Here is a 14,733-nt window from a genome sequence, read left to right as displayed (position 1 = left end):
TTTACCATTTAAAAGATCTATTTTATTCATGTTTGATTCTGATCTTCTGTTATGTTCTCATTATTAATTCCTCAATTATTCAGTATGTATTTAGCTGATAGACATTTAACTATAAATAAATGTCCTCATTTATCGCCCAGTTATTGTCTGTGGGTATTCTTTAAAGCAGAAGACAGAGGTCTCTGTATCAAGAGTTCACAACTTCCGATTATATATTTGGGCTGTAAAACCAGAACAATGAGTTGAAAGATGCTAAAAAGTTCAGTAGAGCTGAGGAGAACTGTAGACTCAGGAGAAAATTCTCTGTGGGTTGGTCACCATTGTGACCCCTTTCACATTACACGCTGTCAGTTCATCCATTTTTATGAAAATTTTTATTAAAGCAGCAAGTTTTAATGGTACAACCCAATTTACCCAAACACTAGGTAGAACCTAGCCCGTGGTCTCTTAGTAGTTTCTAACTTTACACAGAAACTGAATAATACATTTACAAATAGTAATGTATAGATGAGTTAGTAAATATGTTCCAATTTATTGTAACTTTTTAATATTTTTTTATCTGTATGTTCCCGAGCCTGACACAGACCTTCCCTGAGCTCCAGACAAGCTCTTGCTCTCTGATGACTCAGCACATGTAGTGGTCTAGCCCTGATAAATCAGGCCAGTACATGCATATGATTATCATCCTTCCACATTTATTCATCTTTTAGGCTTTAAGGTCAAACACCATATTTCCTGTAAGAACAAAATAACTTTTTTTCACTTTCAGCTGTTGTGAGCAGTCTGCCTTGGCCTGGTTTTATGGGAGTTCTTGATGGTGCTGAGCACCTTCAAACAGATATACTGTAGAAGTACACCCATAGGTTAAAACTTAAAACTTCACCATATCTGCTTACTTGCCCACACTTTCACCTTTCAACAACATCACCTTTGTTTGTACAGATTGGATTTAAGATGCAGCTATTGTGAGTTAGAGAGCAAGTCTTAATGTTAGATAAGTGGGATTATTTTTGTGCTAAAGAAATGCTGCCAGCTGAAATTTGCCCTCCCTGTCCAAGCATAACCAGCCCACCACATGACTCACCTCCACCACTGGAACCTAAACAATAACACATGCTGCCAGATGACCAGGGCAATGCATGAGGAATAACAATGCAGACCAAAGAACAGTGTCATGTTGCCTCTTTTTGATGAGAAGATGAATCTGTGTGGAAAATAACAAAATGCTCTTTTAAGCATCAGCTAAAAAATAGAAAAATATCAAGTATGCCGCCTAGTATCATAAACAAATGAGTGATTTACTCTCTGCTCTCTCTGCTCTCACATAAAAAAAACATAATGGATTAATGTTTGTAGGTAATACATACAGTACGTGGGTTAGGTTTCTGGGTTACCTTGGGTTATGTAATTGTAATACTGTCAAATATTTACTCTCATTTAAAAATGCCAAGAGCTTCTACAATTCTAAAATCCCTCATCGTATGTATGGGTATAAACAGTACTGTTTTGTCACTTTGATGTTTTATGGCTGGCGATGATTTGAATTCAACCTCCACTTTGAAACACCCGTCTATTCTGTTCCAAACACCCAAATCTATTCATGTGCTTTTTCCATCTCTACTTTATCTCTACCTCATTCCCTCTCTTTCCTGTGACACACTTCTCTGAGCACTTTGCTCCGTATGTGTGTGTGTGTGTGAGAGAGAGAGGGAGAGATTGAGCTTTTTCCAAGATGGATTTGCAGAGGCTGTCTGCCTGAATAGCAAACATCCATTGATAACGTGGCACATTTTGAAGAGAATCATTTTCACTCAACAACAAACCACATATCTGGTGTCTTTTTACCAACAGACAGTAATAATAGAGAACATAGTGAACGAGAGCAGAGAGCATGAATTTGAATCCTTCTGGATGTAGCAATAGGCTAACTGAGTCTCAGAGGGTCATGTCATGTGAGAGTTGTCCAGCCAGCACACCTGTGAGCTCTTTCTTTTTTTTCTCCTTCATGTGACAGCTGATAGTAAAGAAACAGTCAGAAGACATGAGGAGAGAGAGATAGATATGAAAGGATAGAATGCTGCAGTTATATGTTGCATGTTGTATGTCTCTTAACCTTTCAACTACTAGGCAGCCCTAAGCTAATTTTTACAGTGTGGCACCACAGCTGGAGGAAATGATGACGTGGCTTTTATTTTTCTCAGTTTAAGGTATTACAACATTGTGATTCTATCATGTCTACAGTATAATTACTGTAGTTTCATAAAAATATATAAGACATTTACATGTGCAGTTCCAAGAGGACAAAGCGCCTCCTCATAAAGGCTCAGTGTGTGCTTTTTTATGTGTTGGGAGGTTCGACTGGGATCAAGATATCATGTACAGTATTCAAATAAAATTTTGGCTTGGAGTCATGTGCAGGTGTCAATGTTGCATCAGTATTGTTTTCCAATAGCCTTGCTATTGTGTGTTCATATATACTATACACTGCACTGTGCAAGTCTGAGGAATTTTTGATGTTTAGATTCCTATCCATAATACAACACCATCTAGATCCCAGATTTATTCTGCAGCATGACAACAACCCCAAACATACAGCCAAAGTCATAAAGAACTATCTTCAGTGACAAGCAGAAAAAGGAGTCCTGCAACAGATGGTTTGGTTCCACAGAGCTCTGATCTCAACATCATGGAGTCAGTCTGGGATTACATGAAGAGACAGAAGCAGCTGAGACGCCTAAATCAACAGAAGAATTGTGGCAACTTGTCCAAGATGCAGGAACAACCGACCTAGCAAGTACCTTGAAAAAATGTGTGTGCAGGTGTACCGAGGAGAACTGCTGCTGTTTTAAAGGCAAAGCTGCTCACAACAAATATTGATTTCATTTAGGTTTCTTCTCTTGACTGAACATTGTATGAATTTCATTGCTATATAAAAACTATTCATGGCATCATATTTGAAAGCTTCCTCGCTTTACTTTTAGTGCCTTATACTTTTGCACAGTGCTGTATATACACACAAATGCTATATTGTGTTCCTTTCTGAAAAGGAGAAGATAAATTAGCCTTTTTAAAAACTTGCTTCGTGTTGTCTCTATTCTTGACCATTTCTGCTGGCTTTCACAAACATTTAGAAGAAAACACAAGCAGCCCAAGCTAACCAATCACAGTTCTTGCCAACACGGTATCTTTGTATCTTCTGTGTGGTGTCTTCGTAGCTGCTTTAGCTCTGATGAGTATGTAGTTACATGTTTGAAGAGGTGCACATCAGCAATGTTGTAGACTATAGTGTAGCGAAAGCAGCTAACTGTGTATATACTGCATAGCTATAATGTACCTTTAACACACAACTTTCGGCTTTTACCTCCTCTCAAGAAGAGGAAAGGGCATGAATTCCCTTCTTCCCTAAATAAGTGTTTTACATCTTCATCCTTCAAACTGTGACACCAAGAGGTCTAAACCAGAAACACAAGATATAAACTTTTTTTGTGAATTTAGATTTAATGACAAAATTAAAAAAAACAACAACTGAAAACTAAAACTATTACACCTGAAAATCTCAACATATATATGCTTTATTTTTCTGTTAACACACACCAACATCAGTTATGTTATGATCAAGACTATGGAAAGCTATCAAGAAGAGGCTATACCATATTTATACAGTATTTATGTGTATATATACATAGGTGTGTGTAAACATTTTACATTAGACCTGACAAAGGTCCAACTGGGATCAACGTTGTCCACCATAAATATTTCATATAAGAAAGCTCCATTTGTGACTGTGAGATGTGGTTAAAACACCTTTGAGTTTTGTTTCACACACTGTTCCTGAAGTCAGGAATGGGCTCCCATGTTCAGCAAAACCCATAATAATGGATTTCTGTTAATATTCAACACAAAAAATGTCCATCTGATAAAATGAGGAGGGTGTACAGAGGCAAAACATGAGGTACAAAGCAATAAACTGAACTAAAGTTGCCTTTTCTTTGATATTGCAGTTATTATTATTTTCACCATTTTTGTCCTTCAGACAGACAGACAGACAGACAGACTTGCGTTTGTGTTGTTTCTGAGAGCTGTGCCTGACCTCAGTCACAAAACATCAGGCCTTCCTGTGGAGTTAGACATGCTTGCTATAATCAGCCTAGGCATGTCAGACAGCATTGTCAGGTCCTCACACTGCTGCCTCCCTGTAAGCTTACCGCCTCTTACATAGTGGGTAACTTGTTGGGCTAAAAGCAAGCCTCCCTGAAGCTCACATCTCTTTGATCTGATTCCTCAGTGTCTGATAAGGAAATGTATTTGCAGGAAAACTGGCTCCACGGGAGGAATCCAAAACAGACCGCCAGACACGAGCAAGTAGGCTCCTGCCAGCTGATATTTCCTTGTCAGACATCTGATGACTAGTCAACAAAATGGATTAAATCACCACAATGACAACATTTGACATCTTTGGCAATCAAACCTCTTGCAAACACATGGTTGTCAGGCTGTTGTTAATACCACAAACACAGCACTGCCAATTAGCCAATCTTGCTGATTAAGACTGTGAGATCTGCTTGAAAACTCTGAAAGGGCTAATAAGTGGACGTTTGAGTTGAGATTATTTTATCACATATACATAATTAGTAGTTATGGCATTATTCCATGACGTTAAATACATGTAGTTGCTTTCTGTCAAAATATGTAGAACCTAGCCACCAAGATGTTGCTTCCAAGGTGTGTTAGCACAACAATTCTATAAACAGGCAGCTAATAAGAATGATGGTCGCTATAAGAGGAATAAGACAGACTTCTGTGAGTACATTTTATTATCTGCCTGACAGTCTTCAAAACTGCCTCTCTTGTATACAGATGATTGATAATAAACCACCTGTGTCTTAGTAAAATGTTGCTCAATCACAAACCGCCAGAGCAGCTTTAGTGCTTCTTGTCATAGATTTTCCAACCGTGTGGAATTAATTCAAGAGACAAGAGACATTTCCTCATTTGGTGTTTTGATGATGGTGGTGGAGAGCATCTGAAGATGTGATCAGACACAAAGCAAAGCAAATTTTAGACACAATGTGACTACATACAAGATCAATGGAAAGACAGGAGAGGACTCTAGGTGGCACAAATGCAGGTGAATGTGCATCTGTGTGGGTTGAATATTTCACCATGAAGAACAAATTTGTGCTTATCCAGAGCTTTATGAGTCTGCTTCATAAAAATACAGAGAAAGGGAAAGCAGCAAAAGCTAAACACAACACTGACATGTTATCTCCTTATAAAGTTGCTATGGCAAACACATGTACCACATCCAGCAGGTACAAAGCAACGTTGGTATTCATTTGAAGTCATGTTTGTCCATCCAAATAGCCAATATGTACTCTTCTTTTCACCTCTTTTCTGGTCTCCACCACCTCCTGAGGGAAACATCTGCTTCTTTAGCTGTTACATGCTTGGCTATGTTCACCAGCTAGTTGCCAACTTTGTGTGTTTGCTGTGTGTTGCTGGACAGGTACTATACAGAGAGCTTTCTTACTGAAAAAAAGTTGCTTGCTTTGGCTGAAAATGATGCTGATGACAGCTGAGAACAGGAACCAAAAGTCTGTAAAAAACCAAAACAATGAGCTGAAAGACACTAAAAAGCTCCGTAGAGCTGAGGTGAAAACAAGCAGTAGCATAAGGTTTATTAATGCAGACTATATCAAAAGTATTTGCTTTAATTGTTGATATGTCATTATGTGTGACTTCAGTGAAAACTAAGCTTGTCCATTGCATTCAATTTTTTTACACATACACACAGAACTTTCTAAATTGATTTCATTATGCTGCCTCTTACTTAAATTGATTAAGTATTGACCATAGTACATGAATATACATTACAATACATTACAATACTTGATTAGGGCACAGCTTGCTCTGTGCTGTCACTGTTAAGGTGAAATTACTGACACACCAGTGAAGTTTAGTGTTCCCCTGATGCAAAAGGCTAAATGAAGATTTTACCAATCAACCAACATGGCAACACTTTCACATTTCAGTGCATTTAATGCAAAGACCCTTTATAATAGAGTGGGAATTGCTACATTTTTCCCCACATGCTGTCTGTGAAAAACTTAAGGGAATATTTTTTCTCTAAGTGAGACAGCTGAACATAGCATGATTCTACAGTGGCAGTAAGCTTTGAGAGCAGATAAATATTCTTTTAATAGCAACAGTAATTTTAATGTGGATGAATTGCATACTGTGCATTCATACAATTATCCTAGTAGTACACTGTTAAATTTAAAACTAAATTCAAATACAAAGTTGAATATCTACAGAAACACACAAAACTCTTTTATGAATGACAGGCACTTACTCTGCAACAATGTCATATTTTTTTTATATTTCTTGTAATTTTGATTAGGGAAAGACATGCCTGAGGGACACTGCTGTGCCTACCATTTTCTCTTTCTCCAAGGACAAAGAAGAACAGCCAAGAGGAAAAAGCTTGGTAAGTATTAATGAGGAGGTAAGTGACAGCCTTATTTCTGTTGTAAATAGCATTGAGGAGGTTGCAGATTTAGACAATGGGAGTAGTGCCAGCAGTCTTGCTGCCGATCAGAGCAATGTCATGATGATGGAAGACACACCTGAATAGGCCTTTGTTGCTCAAGATGTTGTGCATAATGATATTGCTCTGACAGTAAATGTGTGTGACAATGTTTGTTTGGGTCGCAGCATTCAACAAAAAAATCTGAGCGCAAAACGGGCAGACTCAGCATCAGGTCACTCTTACACCATGTCAACACAGCTGCCTCGCTGCTCTCTGAGTGATCACTGTTACATTGTTTTGGAGTCTCCAAGAACACTTAAAAGGAAAGCTTCTGCAGTACAGGAAAAAGCTATGTGCAGCTCACAAAAAGCTGAGGTTGCAAAGCTAGTAGACAAGGAGACTGAAGTCGAGAGTTTGTTCCTTGAAAGGTGTAATAAAAAAACAAAAAGAAGAAAAAGTCAGTTTTTTCTGAAGGCTTGAAGTGATTCGCTACTACACTGCACTTCTACTCTCCAAAGGCCTATGACTATGTCAAAGAGAAGTTTCACTCGGCTTTGCCTCATCCTTAGACCACATGAAAATGGTACAGTAGCATCTCTGCAGATCCTGGATTTGCTGTTGCTTCATTCACAGCTTTAAAAAGTCATGGTGCTGAGAAGAAGAAAGCAGGGAAAGTCACATTTTACTGATTGATGATGGATGAAATGTACATTAAGAAGCAAACTGAGTTTGATGAGGACCAAATTCATGGCTATGTTGACATTGTTGCTGGTGCGATGGAAAATGTGGCAACGCAAGCATTGGTCCTCATGGCTGTTACATGGCTGTAATCAATGAGTCTTAGAATATTCCCATTGCTTACTTTCTTATCAACAGCATGACAGGAACAGAGAGAGCAAACATCATCTGATAGAGCTTTGTTAGGCTCCATGCAATCAGAATTAGGGTTGTTTCCTTGACATCATGGACATAAGATCTTACTTTCTCCATCCTGGATCACACACAAAAAGTCCATGTGCTCTTGGATCCATATCACATGCTATAGCTTCTCCAGAATGTGTACTCAACAGTTGAGGTTCTGGTAAAAGAAGATGGCCAGCAGTGGCAGTACACTGAGAAGCTCCACAAGTTTCAGAGGAAGGAAGGCTTTCATCTTGCCAACAAATTAAAAATGGCGCACATTCAGTGACAAAATCAGAAAATGAAGGTCCGTCTTGCAGCCCAGCTCTTCAGCAGCAGTGTGGCTGATGCCCTTGAGTATTGGGAGCAGCAGCTAAAGTATCCCCAGTTCAGTGGATGTGCAGCCACAGTTCAGTTCCTGCGCACAATCGATGCGGCCTTTGATGCCCTAAACAGCCACAACCCACTTCATCAAAAGGACACAAAGCAGCCATCAAGCCAGCAACTAAACACCGTGCCAAGGGTATTTTAGAAGAAACAGAGTCACTTCTCCGTTGGTTCAAAGTGAAAGGAAGAGACAACAGACTTGTACATGTGCATTCCACACAGAAAAAGACACCCATCTATGGTTTCATTGCTTGTTGCAGAAGTGTGATGGGCATCTATGAGGACCTGGCAGAGCAGCCAGCTGCCCCATGCTGTTATCTTCTGACCTACAAACTCAGTCAGGACCACTTGGAGCTGTTCCTCTCAGCAATCAGAGCATGTGGAGGTTACAACAATAAACCCAATGTAAAGCAGTTTTGAGGGCCATACAAGTGCCCCCTTGTAAGGCACCAGGTGAAAAAGGGCACAGGCAACTGTCTCCTTCGTGACAACACAGCCATACCTCAATACCTGTTACTGTGAATACCGCATGCAGGGTGGATGTGGAGCCCGTAGAAGTGCTTCTGCCTGAGGATGATACCCTCTCTGACCTTCCAGATGCTGACAATCTGTCTGAGTACAAGGAAGCAGCAATCTCTTACATCACAGGGTTCATTGTAAAAAAGATGAAACGGAAGGTTACTTGCATGCCTTGCTTGCAAGCACTGATCTCAGATGACTCGGTGTATCGATTCCTGACTTTGGAAAGGTGGCCTACAGAAACCATCACTGGGCATCACTGCAGTTTCCCAAGCTACAGAAAGATGCTTCCAGCGGCTTCTAAAAACCAATGAGGGAAATGCTCCACAGGGAAGAGGAACAACAGCAGTCATTGTCACACAGGTTCTTTGTGATTGTTCTGTGAAGAATCTCTTCCAACAGCTTCACAGCCATATGTTCGATATGTGTGTTGAAGCTAACCATGTCCATGTTCTGGTGAAGATGGCTTCTGTGTGGTACTGCAAAATTATATTAGATTATATAGCAAGGCAGGAAACAGATACAATAAAAGAAGGCCAGGTAGTCTGCAAAAAACTCACAAAATTAATCAATTTTTATGGAGATTAAGGAAAAGGTGGTTGGTCATTTCTGTGTATGTGTTTGTGTCTGTGTGTGTGGTTGGACTTTATACCTGTTAATTTTTATTGGTGTGTATTGTTTTGTCAGTAGGTTTGTGTGTTTAATATCTGTTTGTGTGTACATGTACAATACAGTATATTTTTCTACGCATATGTCAGAATGTGGCCAACACATTTTTTGTAATTTTTTACAAAGACTTGGAACAACAAACATGGAAAATGGCAAGTAACAAGCCGAACTCTCTTTGGACAACATTGTAAATGTTACTTTGAGCCTGCATGAAAGGGGCCAAAGTAACTTTCAATGTCTGCTGTAAAGCAAGTGTTATCTCAAATTAACTCCAATGTCAGATGCACTTATCTGAAATATAATCAATTGTTGAATATAGAGCCTGCATAAATGGGGGCCTAAGTGTATACTGAAGAAGCACTTGTATACAGAGAACCCCACGATTACCAGGATGATTTTCAGTTCTAGTCTTCATGAACGGGGCCCAAGTGTCCAGGAATTACTCTTAAAAATCAAAGGATGCTGAGATGCTACACTAAAACAAAACATGCAAATATAACACACTAAATTGTACATAGAGCCTTTACATATGGCCTACATTAAACCGCATAGATTCCACACAGATATCACTGCTTAATGTCATACTTTGTATGAGCTTGCCCATGTCAAAGAAAGACTAAGCATATGAAAGACTGAAAAATTACGGTTATACCAATATTGTGGTGGCACAGTAGATATCGTCTCTGATTTTGGATGAAGTAATATGATATGGCATAATTCTCTATCTAGTTTAAAAGGCTTCATTACAGTAAAGGGATACAATTTTTTAAATCTATCACTGTTCTGTTATATTCTTTACCTCTATCTGCCTGGTCATCATGTTGACATTACTAATGAGTGTTTATCAAAAATTTGGAATGTCATTTTCTTACAAATGCAACAAGAGTTATCCCCTTCACTATTGTAACTATAGATTTTGTGGCATTCAAAGATACTGTGATATTTAATTTGTCCCTATCGCCAATCCTCAGGTTCCACCATTGTATAAAGGTTCTCTAGTGTTGTATCTGTAGTACTCTTTTTTTCTCCTTTTGTCTTGTACCCATACTTTTTAGATTGTTGCATATTTATCCCATGTTATATGTTCCCACCCCTGGCCTGCACCTTGTAGTGGTGAGTGGGTTTTTAACCAAGACAGGCCGTACTGAATGTTCTCTACCAGTGTTTTTAATCATCTTTCTCTGAAGTAGGACACTTGAGGAAAGTAACAACGCCTACGCCAATGTGATGTGTACTCCACAGTAAAGAGGTTCAAGGCATCACTTGTTTCACAAGACAATAAGATTTTGCCAAATTATGACACTGGGTTCTTATCCATAGGTTTTATCATTATTATTACTGTTACAGCTGTTACACAACTTTTCATTTATTTCAAGTGTACTTAAGTCATAAAAAACAACTTTCTACTTTCTAACCTTTAATATTGATGTTTTCATGAATGTAAGATTTGACTTTATGTTGTTAAACTGTTGCTTGTGTAGTAGTTATTATTTTTGTTATATAAAATGGATAAGACTAAATATACTTCAGAGTAAAAGCACATTCTTAAAAGCTATTATTAATCAGTTCCCTGTGTAAACTGGAAATATAGTGGTGATCTAAACTTTTAACAAAATATAATAGTTAATAGTTATAAATGAAAATATTAAGACGGTTCATTTACCAAATTTTGCATAGATCTTAGCAGAAAGTCAGAAATGAAAAGTTGGTGTTATGTGCTGGTTTTGTTTGGACATTTCTTTAAGACAAATGCAGAACATTAACTGAGAAACTATACTTCTATTGAAAAGCAAAGGATTATCTGCACACTGAATAGTTTTGAAGCCCCCTAGGAGGTATCAGTTGTTTGTGATGTTGCGACTACTGAGAAGGTCTTGTGGGTATTGCACAGGTATTGTGAGCCTTTACATAGTGAGGCCAAAAAAAACCCCAAAAAACAAACAAAAAAACACACACACACACACAGTCGATGATAGAATGTATCTATTTGCCACAGGTGCGTTTGATCAGCTGATTATGTTTCTTTTTGCCTCACTATATAAGCCTCACAATACCTGTGCCTGGGTATTTGCCTGAGGAAGACTTTTTTGTTGTTGATGTGCACACATTCTTCTGTGTTTAAACTAGACTTCTATCAGAGCAGCAAACAAAAGGCACTCTCCAAAATCTTCTCAGGCTCTGGTGCTGGGTGTAAGGCTTCTTAGTTTTCTTCAAGTAGAAAGTGAAAATACTCCCACACACAGAGAAATAGACTGCATAATTATCAGTCAATGTTTTGGTCTTCTGACCTTTCTCAAGACATTTCAAGACAATGTCTTGAGAAAGGACAGAAGACTGAAATGTTGTGTGGGAGTATTTTCACTTTCTACTTAAACTAGACTTCTATCCATTGGCAAAAGAGATGAACATTAATGCTTAATGTTTTATCTATATTGTATGATTTGCTTGTCCTTTCAACTGACAGTCAGATTTGAAATTTAACATTTTCAGTCAGTATTAAAGAGCAAAAGAGTGCAAATATAAGATTTATTTAAATAAAAGGAACAAAAAGGTGGACAATATTTGAACTATAATATATAAAACACACACTTAGCCAAATAAAATCAACAGCCCTGTGCAAGTGGTAACAGCTATGCCTAGCATAGGCCCAGAGAGTCCATGGGGTGGTAGGGAGAAAAGAGATGAAGGGTGGGATTGTGGAGATGAGGAAGAACAGAGGTGGTAACAGTGTTATGGCCGCAGATGTTATTTTTTACCAACCATAATGAATATAAAAAATAAACTCAACATTAGCCATGCCAGTCAGGGCTATGTTTAGGCCTAACAAAATGGGTCCTAAAGGCCAAAGTCAGAAGCAGTGTCACTGCCAACTGTAAGCAGTTCACTGCATTTGGAGGTGGTCTATGGGTGTAATAAATGATTCAGGTAATTAAAAATATAAAGTTAACTCTAGAGGATGGATCAGTTTTTTTATTTTGACAATACTATTATGTCACATTTGTAAGATAAAATGGAACAAGGGAGCATCACATCAAAATATAGATGTCAGTCTTTAAATACATTTTTTTGTCCTTTGAAGACAGACAATGTAATAGCTGTCTAAAAATCAAGAAGCCAAGATTGTACTTACAGTCTGCTGTATGTAGCAGGCATGGTGGAGGCATCACAGGTGGCCATGACCTCAACAAGGACCGATGTACTGAAAGAAATAAACGTCTTGTAACTAATATAAAAAAGCCTTTCTTTCTCAACAGTCATATTCAAGATAATAATCTCACACAGCCCTGTCGATAGCAGTACACATACATTTTCAGTCCCCCGCAGACTTCTATCAGTATCAAAACCATAAATATGCACACTGTTTGCAATATCAGTGTGGGGAATTATAATTGAATGTAAGCCGTTATGAACCAACGCATCCGCACTGAGAATTGTACTGCAGATTTTCAAATTCCTTGTTTGGTATAATTCCTTATGGTATGCAAGCCAGTATTAATAAAATATTTATGGTAAGAACACTAAATAGCTACCATCACATGGCTTATTAATGTTAACTTATTAGAAGTATAATCAAGACATTCAAATAAATGACTCATAACTAAGGTTATGTGCAAATCTAAATTCAGGTTAATAGATTTACTTCAAATTGTTTGTTAGATATGTATTAAGTAAACATGCTGATTCATGGTAACACTGGCCAAATTTCTGCAAGTCTCGACAAAATCTAGTGTTGCAAATTACCACAATTATATATTTAAAAAAACGTTGAAGCATTTTTAAGCTTGTGCAGTATAATCTCAATAACAGATAAATCATTATTTCAAGTTTTGTTGTATAGTTTCAGGTTAAGCTGGCACCAACAAGGAGCAACCACAGGGTTAGCCAGATGTAGCCTAGATTCTTAGCCTAGCTTGTTAGCCTTAGCTAGCTTGGTAGCTGCAAACCAGACTCAAGCTAGGTGGGTGTGTTTCAGCAATCAGGCTTCATTTGGCCCACCTCAGCTCCATCCACACTGCACCTCTCTGCCAATTTTTGGCATAACCAGGAGTTAGGCTGAGTCAGGCACTGCCAAGGTGGCGACAGCTAGAGCCACCCACAATGAGCTTCAAAACCACTCTTCAAGAAACCAATGGGTGACGTCACAGTGGCTCTGTCCATTATTTTTTACAGTTTGTAGGTGAAATGCCCAATCAAGTGAAAATTCTCAGTGGGATCATCACTACAAACAATATCTTCTACATTAGACAGTCATTAAATCCATTGTTTATATAAAAATATGGATTAGTGCAGCTTTAAAGTTATGATCCTCAAGACTTCAGTCCGGTGGATTTTGTGACTCCTGTGGTCACTGGTGGTAATTGCAAGTTCATCACATCATGTGGTTTTAATAAGGAGGACTGAAGTCTTCTTGAGGATTATAACCTTAAGCGGAAACTATTCAGACAAACCTGTAATATCACTGACTTTTCTCTCTATTCACCAGGAATCTCATGTTCACCCCATCATGGATGCATCTGTGTAACACAGCTGGAACTTATTCCTCCTGACACTCCGCTAGTAAATGTCTAACAACATAACAGCCTTTCCTCTTTATATTGATGGGATGGACCCAGGTGGCATTGTTATCAGTGACTGCAGCAGTTAGTCAGCCGGTGTTTTGTAACTGTGGTTGAGGGGCAGCAGGGCGGCCATGGGTTGAGGTGGCTGCACCGCTGTCTGAGTTTTTTTTTTAATCAATGCTGTGCAGGTGGCAGGAGGAGCCAGACCATTGTTATATGAGCTGGAGATGTGTGGCCTCACAGCAGCGCTGATGGCTGCAGAGATTCAGAGAGGAGAGCAGCAGTTGGGCATTGAGGCTGTGTTGCTGCCACAGTGTATAAACAGCTCACTTTATGACCTGAAAGAAACCAAAACGGTATTAGAACCCATTCATTTCACTATTTCTATTATTAATCACTGCTTTTTGAAAGAATTCTATTTTAGGTTTTTAAAGGAGGCCAGCATTTTGGGAATATGCTTGTTTTCCATCAAATGTTTTTTCAACTGATTGGATTAAAGCTGTAATATGTAACTATTCCGCATTAAAATGTCTAAAAACAACTAGACCAATGTTATATATTTTGTTGAGTTGTGTACTTACATTATCCCAAATGTTTCCAACAATTTTCAAACCCAGAGAAATCCGTCATTTAATAAAGGTAATGGTCTGTCCCTCTACCAATCTCTATATTTACACAAGATGCATGCATGCATCAGTGTTGTGGTTGTCCACCACAGTGGTGTCTGCCATAGAGTATATGTATAGAAGATAATACATTAGCATTGTGGTTGTCTTGCAGAAACTGCCTTAAATTGACTTTTATTCAGTTTTAAGTCACATATTTATGATAAACTTTTTAGATCTTGGTCGTTTTTAACTATATCTTTTAACCAGATGAAGGATTTTAGTCATTGGACGTCTGGATCTCAAGTTATCAGAGAAAGGAGAATTATCACCAACTCTACAGAGATTAGCCTATTAGCCTCTTTAAGCGCATTGTTTTAATTTTTTTTCCCTCACCTCCAGTCCTTATGCTGAGCTAAGCTTTACATATCCATGACACATCTCTGAACCGAGTGCACAGGCAAAATTGGTATTGATCTTCTCATCTGTATTTCCCAAAATGACTTTAAAGCTATTTGATATTCTTGGCCTCTCTCTTTGAAATTGTGGCATTTGTGATTTTTCA

At 38.4% G+C, this 14,733-nt stretch overlaps 1 long non-coding RNA gene across 1 annotated transcript in view; it reads right to left on the bottom strand.

The window, feature by feature from the left end:
• The window catches only part of LOC121905595, an 80,809-nt gene that overhangs the window by 51,017 nt on the left and 15,059 nt on the right, over nt 1–14,733 (bottom strand). Inside the window, exon 2 of the long non-coding RNA XR_006098443.1 lies at nt 12,135–12,203. This is a non-coding gene — a long non-coding RNA (uncharacterized LOC121905595). The remainder of the gene's footprint in view (nt 1–12,134; nt 12,204–14,733) is intronic.

The sequence above is a fragment of the Thunnus maccoyii genome, chromosome 1 (assembly GCF_910596095.1).
Source record: "Thunnus maccoyii chromosome 1, fThuMac1.1, whole genome shotgun sequence".
Lineage (NCBI taxonomy): Eukaryota > Metazoa > Chordata > Actinopteri > Scombriformes > Scombridae > Thunnus > Thunnus maccoyii.
This window is presented reverse-complemented; position numbering and strand designations above follow the sequence as displayed.